The sequence below is a fragment of the Sorex fumeus genome, unplaced genomic scaffold (assembly GCF_029834395.1).
Source record: "Sorex fumeus unplaced genomic scaffold, SorFum_2.1 ptg000086l, whole genome shotgun sequence".
NCBI classification, from domain to species: Eukaryota; Metazoa; Chordata; class Mammalia; order Eulipotyphla; family Soricidae; genus Sorex; species Sorex fumeus.
The window spans coordinates 2,283,992-2,296,972 of NW_026606143.1; positions in this window are offsets into that span (position 1 = coordinate 2,283,992).

The following is a 12,981-nucleotide window of genomic DNA, read 5'->3' on the forward strand; positions in this document are numbered from 1 at the left end:
TCTGCGGAACACCCACTATTCTTTGCAACAGCATGAATTCAACACATCTAAGTGGAACTTAGCTTGGACTATTTCCTCTTCCCCCTACCAGAAAGTTTCCCCAGTTTGCAAAGCTGCAAACACTGGCTTAAATATGAACCTCTTTTTAATTTCCCTCACATTCTGTAATCAGTTGTATAGAAACTGCTGGCCAGTTTTTCTCTTCTATTTTGAGACATCCTGCTGCCCTATAGCTTTGTATCTAAATTAAAGCAGAAGTTTATTTTTCTCTAAATTAGTGACTGCAAATTGGAATATGCTGAGGAGTTTACTTCTCTCCCCACTCACTCTTTTTTCTCTTTTCCTTTTCTTTGCCTCCTTTCCCCCCTCTCTTTTTCCTTGTCCTTTCTCTCCCTTCCCCCTTTCTCCCTTTTTTTTTTGCTTTTTGGGTCACACCTAGCGATGCTCAGGGGTCATTCCTGGCTCTGCACTCAGGAATCACTCCTGGTGGTGCTTGGGGGACCATATGGGATGCTGGAGATCGAACCCAGGTCGGCCGCATGCAAGGTAAACACTCTACCCGCTGTGCTATCGCTCCGGCCCCCTTTCTCCCTTCTTTTCAATGTGCAACCATCATTATCTCATTCTAAAATATTTCCATTAGACATAAAAGAATCACCATACCTATTAATAGTCTTTTTCCTGGGAAATTTGAAAAAAGTATTAATGCCTCATCCCTTATTTCCAAGAATTTTAATTAAGTTATCTAAGATGGATCTGGACATCAGTATTTTGTTTGATTTTTATTTTGGAGCCACACAAGATCTATTTTTGGCTCAATGTTTGCTTCTGGAGGTGCTGGAGTACCATGCAGGGCCAGTGACTTGAACTCACTCAGGCCTCCTACTTGGCAAGGCATGTCCTGCAGCCCTTTGAGCTATTTCCCTGATCTTTGAGCATTAGAAATTTAAAAAGCTCCTCAGGCGATGTTCATGTGCAATGAGGTGGACAACTGCAGTGACTTGATAATTCCCAGTATAGCTGCAGATTCGACTTCCTTGCACATAGCTTTTGTCAAATCATCCCCAGCTCAAAAATCTTTAGTGATTATCTGGTTTTTCAAAGTAAAATCTATCCTGGACCTTAAGGCCTCATTTCATAGCTGTCTCCACCATTTCTGTTTCTCTACAACTTCACTTTTATCAAACTAGTTTAATTTTTTATTCATTTTTTTTCTCTACAGCATAAGTACTTTTATCATCTTTGAGCAGTCATATAGTAATGGCTGGATTTTATAGTCTCTGGGTCTTGGCCGTTCATGGGATTACACGGCGCCAGGGGGCCAGTTGGTGGGTGTGACCCCTGCCTACTGGAGTTTGGAGGATCTGGGTGGAGGATGCTCAGCCCTGATCTGAGCAGGCTTGGAGATCTCAGTCCCAGGACCCGCGTGCCTTTGTTCCTCTGCTGGTACCTTCATGTGTGTGGAGAGTGATCTCAGCATGGTGGTGGCTGGTTCTGGAGGTCTTCGGCTGCCGGAGCCCTGGTCGGGGCAGGGAGGGAAACTCAACCCACTCCCCTCCAAGGGGCCCCAGTGAGGACAGCCAGGCACAAGGGCAGGAGACTCTGAGCTGTTCTCTTCCGGGAGCTGGGCTTTATAGCTGGTGCCGTGTAATCCCATCAATGGCCAAGACCCAGAGACTATAAAACTCAGTTCCCGGAAGACAGGAGACATCTTATTATCTCATTCCTACTTTGGACAAACTGGCAGACTACCAAATGTAACCTGCCCACATGGCAGAGTCTGGCAAACTCCCCTTGGCGTACCCAATATGCCAAATACCAGTAACAATGATCGGTCTCATTCTCCTAACCCTGAAAGAGCCTTGAATGTGGCACTTTTTAAAAAAAATCTCAGGGCTAGGATGAAGGAGACGTTACTGGTGCCTGCTCGAGGCAATCGGCGAACAACAGGCTGGCTGTGATCGACATCATGATAGTAATGGCAGTTATTTTGTAATTGGGGTAGCCTCCCAAGTGGTGCTCAGGATATCCAGAGACCAGACAAGTCTTGGTGATTCTCAGTCAACCAGGTCAGCAGTTACAAGAGAAGACCTGAGGATAGGCATCTGTGATGCTGGGGATTACACTGGCCATTCTGTTGTTGCTGTGGTCCTCCAGGGCCTCACCCACTGTTGTACAGGGGACCATATAGTTGATAGGATTGAAATGGGGTCAGCTACAGGCAATCATGCATACTAACCTCTCTTCTATATCTCTAGCCCCAATTCCAGTTATTTTTATAATGGGCCATTTGCCACAGTTTTCTATGTTATGTACTTCCATATAAACTATAAGCAAAGGCACTGAGCGTGCTCATAGCAAGGTATGTCTACTTGTATCCTAGTCCTGCTTCTGCCCTGTATCTAAATAATCATGGCAAATCATACATTCTCTGTACTGAGTTTTCTCAGTAAACAATAGTACTATTACAGCAGATACTAATCTGCACTGGGTTCTTGTGGATGGTGTGTAAAGTAAAAGTAAAGTAAAGGCCCTCCCGTTGATCATCGATTTGCTCGAGCGGGCCCAGTAACATCTCCACTGGAGACTTTGTTGTTACTGTGTCTGGCATATCGAATATGTCACGGGGAGCTTGCCGGGCTCTGCGGTGCGGGCGAGATACTCTAGGTAGCTTGCCGGGCTCTCTGAGAGGGGCGGAGGAATCGAACTCGGGTCGGCCATGTTGGCTGCATGCAAGGCAAACGCCCTAAAGATTAGCAAACCAACCACACAGGACTTCTGTTATATGACTCTTTCATTTAACATCTTAAGTTGTTAAAGTCAGATGGGTGGAAGATAAGCAAGATTAGAAGAAGGGGGGGGTAAAGGGAGGAAGAAAAGGGGTGTAAAGGGAGGAAGAAAAGGGGGCCTCTACTATATGGTAACCTGAGCATATGTACAGACGTATCTGCTGTGCTTGAGTCCCAGGGGCATAGAATCATCAAATACTAGAATGCATATGACAGTCCTAAACTCAGGTATTACTTCTTTAGTCTCTTCACTGGCCTTTCCCCCTGATTTTTAACTTTCTCAAAGACACTGGAGTAAACTGCTCCATCTAGCCTCCCTCCCTTCCTCTCCCCTCGCCTCCCATCTCCTCCCCTCCCTTCTCCTCTCCTCTCCTCTTCTCTTCCCTTCCCCTTCCTTCCTTCCTTCCTTCCTTCCTTCCTTCCTTCCTTCCTTCCTTCCTTCCTTCCTTCCTTCCTTCCTTCCTTCCTCTCAATTTGTTATTCAAAGACTTTAGATGATCTTCAGGTGTCTTGGGAAACACTTCTCCTGGATTCTTGAAAATTTTCTAATTGAGATTTTTTTCTACCGAGAAAGACAGATTTAAAGGGCAGACATATCAGTTTAAGGAGAAACGTTGCCCGAACTTCCCATGCAGACCTAGATGATTTGACACCCTAGTCCTGAAACTTTGAGTACGTGGTGTGGGGGACAAGATAACGAGTGGTATGGAGGAAGGAAACATTTTTCAGTTTAAACCCCTCCAGTTCATATTAACCCTCTGCCTTTAAGATTGAAAATGAAAATCTTTACCATGGTCTGTAAGTGCCTACACAATAATATTCCTGTCAATTATTGGCCCCAACCCCCTGCTGATAATCCCCTTGATCTTTCTGACCTTGCCACACCAGCTTTTAGTTGCTTTTCATATGCAGGGTCTTTGCTTTATTTTTGCTTCTTCCAGGAATGTGTTTCTCCTGATAGGAGTTTCACACATCATGTCTTTAAGACCTTTTCTCAAATGTCAACCTCCCTCAGAGAAGACTTCTTTCCATTATACTTTTTGCTTTATTTTCTCTGCCTCTGATAGCTCTCACCTCCCTTTCCAGTTTTACTTTTTCTCCTTAGCATTTTTTTTTTGCCACATCCCCTGCTAACTTTTATGTATTTATTTGTCACATCAGGCTGGAGTGATAGCACAGTGGGTAGGGCATTTGCCTTGCAAGCGGCCAACATGGCCGATCTGAGTTCGATTCCTCCACCCCTCTCAGAGAGCCCGGCAAACTACAGAGAGTATCTCTCCCACACGGCAAAGCCTGGCAAGCTACCCGTGACATATTCGATATGCCAAACACAGTAATAATTGTCACAATGGAGACGTTACTGGGCCTGCTCAAGCAAATCGATGAACAACGGGAGGACAGTGACAGTGATTTATCACATTATTTTTTCCAACTAGAATTTGAAGAGCATGGATTTTCTATTTTATCTATTTTGTCTACTGTAATATCCTCAAGGTTTAAAACAGTGCCTATAACCTAGAAGATGCCCAATAAACATCTGCTGGAGAAATAGATTAGTAAAAGAATGCATAGCACTGTTACTTTCATTTCCTGAGTCGTGGGATCTTTGTGAGATGATTGTATATATTGCATAAATATGATGGAGATTCCTGAAGAAAAGCTCACATTTCATCTCAAATTAATGGACCATGGGAAAACAGAGCTTTCAAAAGTCCCCAAATTATCTGAAACAGCCCAGACTGATGGAAAGATGACAGGATAGCAAGCTAGGGATGAGGTTCATTGGTTCTCTTTAGTTTTAGGGTCCCACCCAGTGGTGCTCAGGAGTACCACTCCTGGTGGTACTCAGGGCACCATGTGTGGTGTTGGGGATTGAACCTTAATTGGGCGCATACAAGGCAAGCACTTTAACCCTTGTATTGATTCTCTGTCCCAGAGATACAATTCATTTATTTTTTTTTTCAGTTTTGGAACCACATCTGGTAGAGGTCAGAGGCTAGTTCCAGCTCTGTGCTCAGGGATTACTCCATGGTCCTCAGGGGACCATGTGGTGCCAAGTATTAAAACTGAGTCTGCCAGATGCAAAGCATGCATTCCAGTCAGCTGAGCTCTCTCTCCAGCTCCAAAGATGAGATTTAAAGTCAATCTTCATGCAAATCAAAACAACAATGAGATATCATTTCACACCACAGAGACTGGCACATACCAAAAAGAACAAGAACAACCAGTGCTGGAGAGGATGTGGGGAGAAAGGGACCGTCTTTCATTGTTGGTGGGAATACTGACTGATCCAGCCTTTTTAAAAAACAATATGGACATTCATTTAAAAGCTAGAAATTGAGCTTCCATATGACCCAGCAATACCACTTCTGGGAATATATTCCAAGGGTTCAAAAAAGGACAGTATAAATGACATCTGCACCTGTATGTTCATTGCAGCATTGTTCATAATAGCCACAATCTGGAAACAAACCCATTTCTTTAACGACTGGTTAAACAAACATTGGCACATCTACACAATGGAACACTATGCAGCTGTTAGGAAAGGTGAAATCATGAAATTTTCATATAAGTGGATGGTCATGGAGAGTGTCATGCTAAGTGAAATGAGTCAGAAAGAGAGGGACAGACATAGAATGACTGCACTCATTTGTGGAATATAAAATAACATAATATGAGACTGACACACGAGGACAGTAGAGACAAGGGCTAGGAATATTGCTCCATGGTTGGAAATCTGCCTTGTGAGCTGGTGGAGAAGGCACCTGGAATATAGAAGGGATCACTAAGACAATGATGGTTGGAGGGGTTGTTCGGGATGGGAGGTGTTCTGAAAGTAGATAAAGACCAAACATGACTGCCTCTTAGTATCTGCGTTGTAAACAATAATGCCCAAAAGGAGAGAGAGAGAGAGAGAGAGAGAGAGAGAGAGAGAGAGAGAGAGAGAGAGAGAGAGAGAGAGAGAGAATGGAGAAATTGTCTGCCATAGACCATAGAGGCAGGGAGAGGGGTGGGATGGGAAGGGATATTGGGGACATTGGTCGTGGAAAATGTACACTGGTGGAGGGATTGGTGTTCAATCATTGTATGACTGAAACTCAAACGTGAAATCTTTGTAAGTGTAGCTCACTTACAAAAAAATTCGATACATTCTTAAAATTTTTTTTCTTTTTTTTGTTAGTGAAACACCATGAGGTACAGTTATAGACTTACAAATTTTGTGCTTGGGTTTCAGTTATACAATAATCAAGTACCCATCCCTCCACCAGTGCCCATCATCGACCACCACGGGTCCCAGCATCCCCCCACCCCCATCCCCCCCGTCCCACCCTGCCTCTGTGGCAGGGTATTCCCCCTTGTTCTCTCTCTTTTTTTGGGTATTGTGTTTTGCAAGAGATGCATTGAGTGGCAATCATGTTTGGTCTATAGACTACTTTTAGCATGCTTCTTCCGCCCTGGGAGGGTCCTCACAACACCCTTTATTTGGTGCTCTCTTCTCTATCTGAGCTTCCTTTTCACCTAGCACGTGTGGCTGGCCTTCAAGTCATGGAGCAAAATTCCTGGTACTAATCTCAGCCATTCCTGGATGTTAGTCTCCCTTTTTGTTGCTTTATGTTCCCCAGATGAATGCAATCTTTCTGTGTCTATCCCGCTCTTTCTGACTCATTTCGCTTAACATGATACTTTCCATGTAGTACCACTTGTATGTAAATTTCATGACTTCATCTTTTCTAACAGCTACATAGTACTCCATTGTGTAAATGTACCAAAGTTTCTTTAACCAGTCATCTGTTCTTGGGCACTCAGGTTTTTTCTAGATTCTAACTATTGTAAAGAGTGCTGCAATGAACAAACAATTGCAGATGTCACTTCGACTATACCTTTTTGCCTCTCTGGGATATATTCCCAGGAGTGCTATAGCTGGGTCAAATGGCAGATGAAATACTAATTGTTTGAGAATCGTCCATACTGTTTTCCAAAAGGGTTGGACCAGCCGACATTCCCACCAGCAGTGAAGGAGGGTCCCTTTCTCGCCACATCCGCGCCAGCATTGGTTGCTTTTGTTCTTGTGGATATGGGCCAGTCTCTGTGGAGTGAAATGATATCTCATTGTGGGTTTGATCTGCATCTCTCTGATGATTAGTGATGTAGAGCATTTTCTCATGTGCCTTTTTGACATTCGGATTTCTTCTTTGCGAAAGTTTCTGTTCATTTCCTCTCCCCATTTTTTGATGGGGTTGGGTGATTTCTTCTTGTGGAGTTTAACCAGTACCTTGTATATCCTTGATATCCTTGTCAGATGTGTATTTCGTGAATATCCTTTCCCATTCTGTAGGCTGTCTTTGTATTTTGGTCACTGTTTCTTTTGAGGTGCAGAAGCTTCTTAGTTTAAGATAGTCCCATTTGTCTATCTCTGTTTTCACTTGCTCGGCCAGTGGCGTGACATCTTTGAAGATCCCATTAGCTTCAATATCATGGAGAGTTTTGCCGACTTTGTCTTCAATAAACATTATGGATTCAGGTCTGATGTTGAGGTCATAAATCCATTTCGAACTTACTTTTGTGCATGGTGTTAGGCAGAGACCTGAGCCCACTTTTTTGCATGTAGCCATCCAGTTTTGGCAGCACACTTTATTATAGAGGCTTTCCCTGCTCCATTTCAATTTTCTTGCCCCCTTATCAAAGATGAGATGATTATATGTTTGGGAGGAAATGTCAGTATATTCAACTCTGTTCCATTGGTCTGCAGCTCTGCCTTTGTTCCAGTACCATGCTGTTTTAATTATTACTGCCTTGTAGTAGAGTTTGAAGTTAGGGAGGTTGATTCCTCCCATTTTCTTTTTCCCAAGAATTGCTTTAGCTATTCGTGGGGGCTTGTTGTTCCATATAAATTTCAGGAGTGTTTGCTCCATTTCTTTGAAGAATGTCATGGGTATCCTTATAGGAATTGCATTGAATTTGTACAGTGCTTTGGGAAGTATTGCCATTTTGATTATGTTGATTCTCCCCATCCACGAACAGGGGATATTTTTCCATTTCCTCGTGTCCTCTTTTATTTCCTGAAGTAGCGTTTTGTAGTTTTCTTTGTACAGGTCCTTTACTTCTTTTTTTTTCCCTTTATTTTATTTTATTTTATTTTATTTTAAAGTTGTAGATTTACAGTTTTTTGTGCTTTGGTTTCAATTATACAATGATCAGATACCCATCCCTCCACCAGTGGGCATTTTCCACCACCATGGATAATATGCCTCCCACCCCCATCCCCCCATCTCCCCTGTCTTTGTGGCAGGGCAATCCCCTGTGTTCTCTCTCTCCTTTTGGGTGTTGTGGTCTGCAAAAGAGGCATTGAGTGGCAAACATGTTCAGTCCATAGTCTACTTTCGACATGCATCTCCCCTCCTGGGAGGATCCTCCAAACATCCTTTATTTGGTGCTCCCTTCTCTATCTGAACTGCCCTTTCCTCTAGGATACCCGGCTGGCCTCTAAGTTATGGAGTAATCCTCCTGGTGCTGATCTCAGCTATTCTTGGGTATTAATCTCATACTTTGTTACTTTATATCCCCCAGATGAATGCAATCTTTCTATGTCTATCCCTCTCTTTCTGACTCATTTCGCTTAGCATGATACTTTCCATATTGTACCACTTGTATGTAAATTTCATGACCTCATCCTTTCTAACAGCTACATAGTACTCCATTGTGTAGATGTACCAAAGTTTCTTTAACCAGTCATCTGTTCTTGGGCATTCAAGTTTCTTCCAGTTTCTGGCTATTGTAAAGAGTGCTGCAATGAACAAACAAGTGCAGATGTCACTTCGACTATACATTTTTGCCTCTCTGGGATATATTCCCAGGAGTGGTATTGCTGGGTCAAATGGAAGCACAATTTATAATTTTTTGAGAATCGTCCATACTGTTTTCCAGAAGGGCTGAACCAGTGGACATTCCCACCAACAGTGAAGGAGTGTCCCTTTCTCGCCACATCCACGCCAGCATTGGTTGCTTTTGTTCTTTTGAATGTGGGCCAGTTTCTGAGGTGTGAGATGGTATCTCATTGTGGTTTTGATCTGCATCTCCCTGATGATTAATGATGTAGAGCATTTTCTCATGTGCTTTTTTGCCATTCGGATTTCTTCTTTGAGAAAGTTTCTGTTCATTTCATTGCCCCATTTTTGGATGGGGTTGGATGTTTCCTTCTTGTGGAGTTTAACCAATATTTTGTATATCCTGGATATCAACCCCTTGTCAGATGTGTATTCGGCGAATATCCTTTCCCATTCTGTAGACTGTCTTTGTATTTTGGTCACTGTTTCTTTGGAGGTGCAGAAGCTTCTTAGTTTAAGATAGTCCCATTTATCTATCTCTGTTTTCACTTGCTTGGCCAGTGGCGTGGCATCTTTGAAGATACCATTAGCTTCAATGTCATGGAGGGTTTTGCCAACTTTATCTTCAATGTATCTTATGGTTTCTGGTCTGATGTTGAGGTCTTTAATCCATTTTGATCTTACTTTTGTACATGATGTTAGGCAGAGTTCTGAGCCTATTTTTTGCATGTAGCTGTCCAGTGATGCCAACACAATTTATTAAAGAGGCTTTCCTTACTCCACTTCACATTACTTGCACATTTATCAAAGATTAGATGAGCATATGATTGAGGGGAGATGTCAGAGTATTCAACCCTGTTCCATTGGTCTGCAGTTCTGCCTTTGTTCCAGTACCATGCTGTTTTAATTATTACTGCTTTGTAGTACAGTTTGAAGTTCGGGAGGTTGATTCCTCCCATTTTCTTTTTCCCAAGAATTGCTTTAGCTATTCACGGGGGCTTATTGTTCCATATAAATATCAGGAGTGTTTGCTCCATTTCTTTGAAGAATGTCATGGGTATCCTTATAGGGATTGCATTGAATTTATACAATGCTTTCGGTAGTATTGCCATTTTGATAATGTTAAGTCTCCCGAGTACAGGTCCTTTACTTCTTAGTTAAGCTGATTCCTAGGTACTTGATTTTCTGGGGCACAATTGTGAATGGGATTGTTTTCTTGATGTCACTTTCTTCTCTTTCACTATTTGCATACAGGAAAGCCATGGATTTTTGGGTATTGATTTTATAGCCTGCCACTTTACTATACAAGCCTATTGTTTCTAGGAGTTTCTTGGTAGAGGTTTTAGGGTTCTCTAAGTATAGTATCATATCATCTGAGAATAGTAAGAGCTTGATTTCTTTTTTCCCTATCTGGATGCCCTTAATATCTTTTTCTTGCCTAATCGCTATTGCAAGTACTTCCAGTACTATATTGAATAGTAGTGGAGAGAGTGGGCATCCTTGTCTCGTCCCTGACCTTAGGGGGAAGGCTCTCAGTTTTTCCCCATGGACGATGATGTTTGCTGTAGGTTTGTGGTAGATGGCTATAACTATATTGAGGATAGTCCCCTCTATTCACATTTTGGCAAGGGTTTTCATCATGAATGGGTGTTGGATCTTGTCAAATGCTTTTTCTGCATCTATTGATATGATCATATGATTTTTATCTATTCTTTTGTTGATATGATGGATTATGTTGATTCATTTCCGAATGTTGAACCATCCTTGCATCCCCGGGATGAATCCCACTTGGTCATGATGTATGATCTTTTTGATGAGTTGTTGAATTCTGTTGGCTAGTATCTTGTTGAGAATCTTCGCATCCGTGTTTATCAGGGATATCGGCGTGTAGTTTTCTTTTCTTGTGGTGTCTTTGTTTCCTTTTGGTATTAGAGAGATATGGGCGTCAGAGAAGCTGTTTGGGAGAGTTTCTGTTTTTCAATTTCCTGAAAAAGCTTGAGAAGAACTGGCAATAGGTCCTCTTTAAATGTTTGGAAAAATTCGCTAGTAGATCCATCTGGCCATGGGCTTTTGTTTTTGGGAAGACTTTTGATTACAGTTTCAATTTCCTTGATGTGAATAAGTCTATTCAGGTACTCTATATATTCTTGATTCAGCTTTGGGAGATGGTAGGAATCCAGGAATTTATCCATTTCTTCCAGGTTCTCGTGTTTCGTGGCATACAGACTTTCAAAGTAGTCTCTGATGATCTCTTGAATTTTTTAGTTTCTGTTGTGATATCCCCATTCTTATTTCTGATTCGATTTATTAGGGCTCTCTCTCTCTCTCTGTTTCTTTGTGAGTTTTGCTAGTGGTTTATCTATCTTATTTATTTTCTCGAAGAACCAGCTCTTGATTTCATTGATCTTTCGGATTGTTTCTTTGTTTTCCATGTCGTTGATTTCTGCTCTAAGTTTTATGATCTCTTTCCTTTGCCTGATTTAGGCTCTTTCTGTTGATCCTTTTCTAAGGACTTCAGCTGTGAGGTCAAGTTGTTTATGTGCACCATTTTTACAGACCTTAGATATGCTTGCAGAGCTATAAATTTTCCCCTTAATACAGCTTTCGCTGCATCCCATAAGTTCTGGTAGTCTGTGTCTTCATTCTCATTTGTTTCCAGGTATCTTTTGATTTCGTCCTTGACTTCGTTCCTGACCCACTCGTTGTTCAGCATTGAGTTGTTTAATTTCCAGGTGTTTGATTTGGTTCTCCGTGTCTTTGTGTGACTCACTTATATCCTCAGTGCAACATGGTCTGAAAAGATGGCTGATACTATTTCTATCTTCCGGATTCTGTTGAGGTATGTTTTGTGTCCTAGCACATGGTCTATTTTGGAAAATGTTCCGTGCGCACTGGAGAAGAATGTGTATTCTTTCTTTTTTGGGTGTAAAGCCCTGTATAGGTCCACAAGCCCTTTCTCTTCTATTTCTTCTTTCAAAGCCAATAATTCCTTGCTGGGTTTTGTTCTTGTTGATCTATCCAGAGGTGATAAGGCAATGTTGAAGTCTCCAAGTACTATTGTGTTGGTAGTGATGTCCTCCTTAAAATCTGTTAGCAGTTGTTTTAAATGTTTAGCTGTTCCCTCATTAGGTGCTTATACATTTAAGAGTGTGATTTCTTACTGTTGTACATATCCCTTGATGAAGAGAAAACAGCCTTCACTGTCCCTTCTGATCTTTTTCATCGTGAAATTAATGTGGTCGGATACTATTATGGCCACCCCAGCTTTTTTGAGGGAGCTGTGTGCTTGCAGGATTGTTTTCCATCCTTTGACTTTGAGTCTGTGTTTGCTCTGGCTGTTGAGATGAGTTTCTTGTAGGCAGAAGAATGTTGGGTTCTGTCTCTGAATCCATTTTGCCACTCTGTGTCTCTTAAATGGTGATTTTAGACAGTTGACATTGAGAGAGAGAATGGTTATGGGGTTTTGTGTAATCTTTCTGTGCGGGTGTGTTGTGGTTGTAGGGTTTGTCTTGTCTTATAGTAGCCCCTTTAGGCCTTGCTTTAGGTTTGGTTTTGAGTCTATGAAGTTCCTGAGCTGCTGTTTATCTAGAAAATAGTGTACCGTTCCTTCGATTTTGATGGAGAGTTTAGCCGGATAGAGTATTCTTGGTGAAGCATTCATTTTAGTGAGTTTTTTCACTATATCTCGCCACTGCCTTTGGGCTTGGAGGGTTTCCTCTGTAAGGTCTGCTGTGAATGTCAGATGTGCTCCTTTGTGTGTGATTTCCTTCTTTGCCCTTGCTGCTTGCAGTATTGTGTCTCTATCGGCAGCATTGATCATTCTAACGATGATATGTCTTGGAGTGTTTTTGTTGGGGTCTCTTTTAGCTGGCACCCTTCGGGCTCCTTGAACCTGAATGGCTGCACTGTGGAGCTCTGGGAATTTTTCAGCAATGATTTGTTTGACGGTGTTCTTTTCGTTGGGATTGTTTCCCTGAGGTTCAGGTAGTCCCATGCTTCTAATGTTGTTCCTCTTGGAATCATCTGCTAGGACTCTGATTCTGTGTAGAGCTATTTTGAGGTCCCTTGCCACTGTTTTTTGTTGTGTGTTGACTTGATGCAGTTGATCTTCCAGCTCAATGATTCTCTCTTCAGCTGCGGTCATTCTATTTTTAAGAGAAGAAACTTAGTTTCTCATTTCATCTACGGAATCTTTTAATCATGACATTTATGCTCTGATTTCTTCTCGTAATTTGTCGATTTTTTCTGAGGTGTTACTGGCTGGCTGTCTGACTGTTTCATTGAGTTGATTGAACATCTTCATGACTTCGTATCTGAATTCTATGTCAGAGAGGTCCCTTAGGTGAGCTGTATCGACATAATATTCT